Source organism: Papaver somniferum, chromosome 10 (assembly GCF_003573695.1).
Source record: "Papaver somniferum cultivar HN1 chromosome 10, ASM357369v1, whole genome shotgun sequence".
NCBI classification, from domain to species: domain Eukaryota; kingdom Viridiplantae; phylum Streptophyta; class Magnoliopsida; order Ranunculales; family Papaveraceae; genus Papaver; species Papaver somniferum.
Genome location: NC_039367.1, coordinates 4,746,064 through 4,749,140, shown reverse-complemented (window position 1 = coordinate 4,749,140; position 3,077 = coordinate 4,746,064).

Here is a 3,077-nt window from a genome sequence, read left to right as displayed (position 1 = left end):
GATGCAAATATTAACCTTCTAAGGTCACCAACAAACGCATGGTAACCTTTGGCCCAACACCAAAACCCTAGTTTTGGCCACGCCTAAACAGCGCCGCGGTATGCCGACCATGCCACATGTGCCAATGGCATGCCGTTCCAGCCACCTTGCCGCGCCTAAACCATACCATGCCCGCCTTCCCCTCACGGTTGCCAAAACGAAGGCGTGCGACAATCAACGACCACCCTTCCATCTTAGATATAAATCTTAGCAGTCCAAGGTAACCAACCAACGCATGGTAACCTTTGTCCCAACGCCAAAACCCTAGTTTTGGCCACGCCTAAACAGCGCCGAGATATGCGGACCATGCCACACGTGTCAATGGCATGCCGTGCCAGCCACCTTGCCGCGCCTAAACCATACCATGCGAGCCTTCCCCTCACGGCTGCCAAAACGAAGGCGTGCGACAATCAATGGCCACCCTTCCATCTTAGATGCAAATCTTAACCGTCCAAGGTCACCAACCAACGAATGGTAACCTTTGGCCCAACGCCAAAACCCTAGTTTTGGCCACGCCTAAACCGCGCCAAGGCATGCCGACCATGCCACATGTGCCAATGGCATGCCGTGCCATCCACCTTGCCGCGCCTAAACCATACCATGCCGGCCTTCCCCTCACGGCTGCCAAAACGAAGGCGTGCGACAATCAATGACCACCCTTTCATCTTAGATGCAAATCTTAGCCGTCCAAGGTCACCAACCAACGCATGGTAACCTTTGGCCCAACGCCAAAATCCTAGTTTTCGCCACGCCTAAACCGCACCAAGGCATGCCGACCATGCCACATGTGCCAATGGCATGCTGTGCCAGCCACCTTGCTGCGCCTAAACCATACCATGCCATCCTTCCCTTCACGGCTTCCAAAACGAATGCTTGCAACAATCGACGGCCGCATTTCCATCTAAGACGCAGATCTTAGCCGTTCAAGGTTACCAGCTAACGCAGGGAAACCTTTTGGCTCGACACCAAGCCCTAATTTTGGTCGCGCCCAAATAATGCCAAAACCCTAGCTTTTGGCCACGCCTAAACTAGGCCATATTAAAGCCATGCCGGCCATGCTTTCATGCCACTGGTTACCAAACGAAGGGTTGCAATAATCAAAGGCTACCCTTCCTCTCAAGATGCAAACTCTCGACCGTCGAAGGTCACCACCGAGCCGGCAAGTCTCCCAAGCTCAACTTGCCAAACAACAACAACATGCTACATGTTTTCCACGAAAACACTCGAGGCATCAACACATGTCACAAACTGGGGGATGCTCATTGGGTATTGGTTTGGCGGTTTACAGCGTGCGGCGTACACTACGCCCGTTACAAGACAGTGTCATAAGGATGAAGCGGTTAGTAAATACAGGGAGTAATGGTAAAACGCTTTCTCTTATGGAACATCAATTCCAGGCGTTACCGGTTACCACCTCCTCCTATTTACTCATCCGTTTTCCATTTCTTACAAGACCAGGGTACGTTTCACTTCGACTTGTATAAATAGGTTTTACCTATTTCCACCGAACAACAAGTTCAGGTCAGGAGGATACAACACTCAGAAAATATTTGCTAGCTTTCCATCTGTTAGCTTCCCACTTTCTGATACAAGTCGTGAAACAACTACTCATCCAGAATCAACTATTCTGGTCTCAACACTCTCTTCGTTTCCCTTCCCAAAACCAACCCTTGTCCTTCACTTTGTGACTGAAGAAAGTCTAGAACGACCATTTCTTGGTTTAGGCCGGATTTATACAGATTGATCTCTCGAATATAAAGTACTCTCTTGCAGTACATTGTGTAGGGTTTAAACTCGTTTCTCACCCATATTACATGGTCTACTACTTCAAATCTTCACAGGGAGATAAAAAACCGATAGCCATATTTTTCCCGTGTTTCATGCTTTCTATTATCGTACAACATTCACAATTCCATGACTTCCCTAGGGTACTCATGCCACTTATATTCATAACCAAAAACATCAATATTCTAAAACAGTTGATTTCAAATAATAATCCAAAACCCTCAGGGCTAATACTTGTCTATCAACCCAAAAATCCAGAAAATCTAAACCATAAACCAAGCGCTTTGTTTGCCTTTCAAAAAAAAATAGTCACCTACCCGTACATGCCTACTTTGCATAATAATGATTACCCGTCACTATTCATAAGGTAGCCGACGTTACTACGGTGATATTCGAAGAGGAATTGTTTATGACGAAGTGTTTCTACAAGTTTATGAAAGGCACACCTACGGCTAGTGTTTACACCAGTTCAGAAGAACAATATTTCTACAGATTTATGGAAGGCATACCTATGGCTAGGGTTTGCACCAACACAAGAAAACAAGAAAACAAATTGAAAGAGAAACGCTGGAGTACATAGATTGAATATGCTTGCCCACTTTATTGCTACCGCGCTACCGCTAACACCAGGACGTGAGAACAAATATACGAGATAAAAAGGAGAGCTAACCCCTTTCATACGCATAACACTTTTGGAATTTGAATAAGGAAATGATTTCCTATTTGAGCTACGTATGGAAAGAGGCAACTGGGCCCGCAAGAAAAAGTCCGCGCCACGTCAAACCAGCGCCGTGCTAAGCCAACAGTCCGCACCATACCAAATCCAAGCCAGCGTCACGCCAAGCCAGCGCCCATTCCAAGCCGATCCAGTGCTAACAACTTGCATCTTTCCAGCGCCAACAACTTGCATCCTTCCAGCGCTAACAACTTGCATCTTTACAGCAGCTTGCATCTTTCCAGCGCCAGCAGCTTGCATCCTTTCCAGCGCTAACAACTTGCATCTTTACAACAGCTTGCATCTTTACAACAGCTTGCATCTTTCCAGCGCCAGCACCTTGCATCCTTTCCAGCGCTAACAACTTGCATCTTTACAGCAGCTTGCATCTTCCCTGCGCTAGTAGCTTGCATCTTTCCAGCATTGCTCTTGAACGCCCAGTAGAAGGGAATAAACAATCTAATTTCATTACACGAAAATATCAGGAACGACTTCTCCAACATCGAAGCAAAGAAAAATCAGCAACCCACCTGAGTTC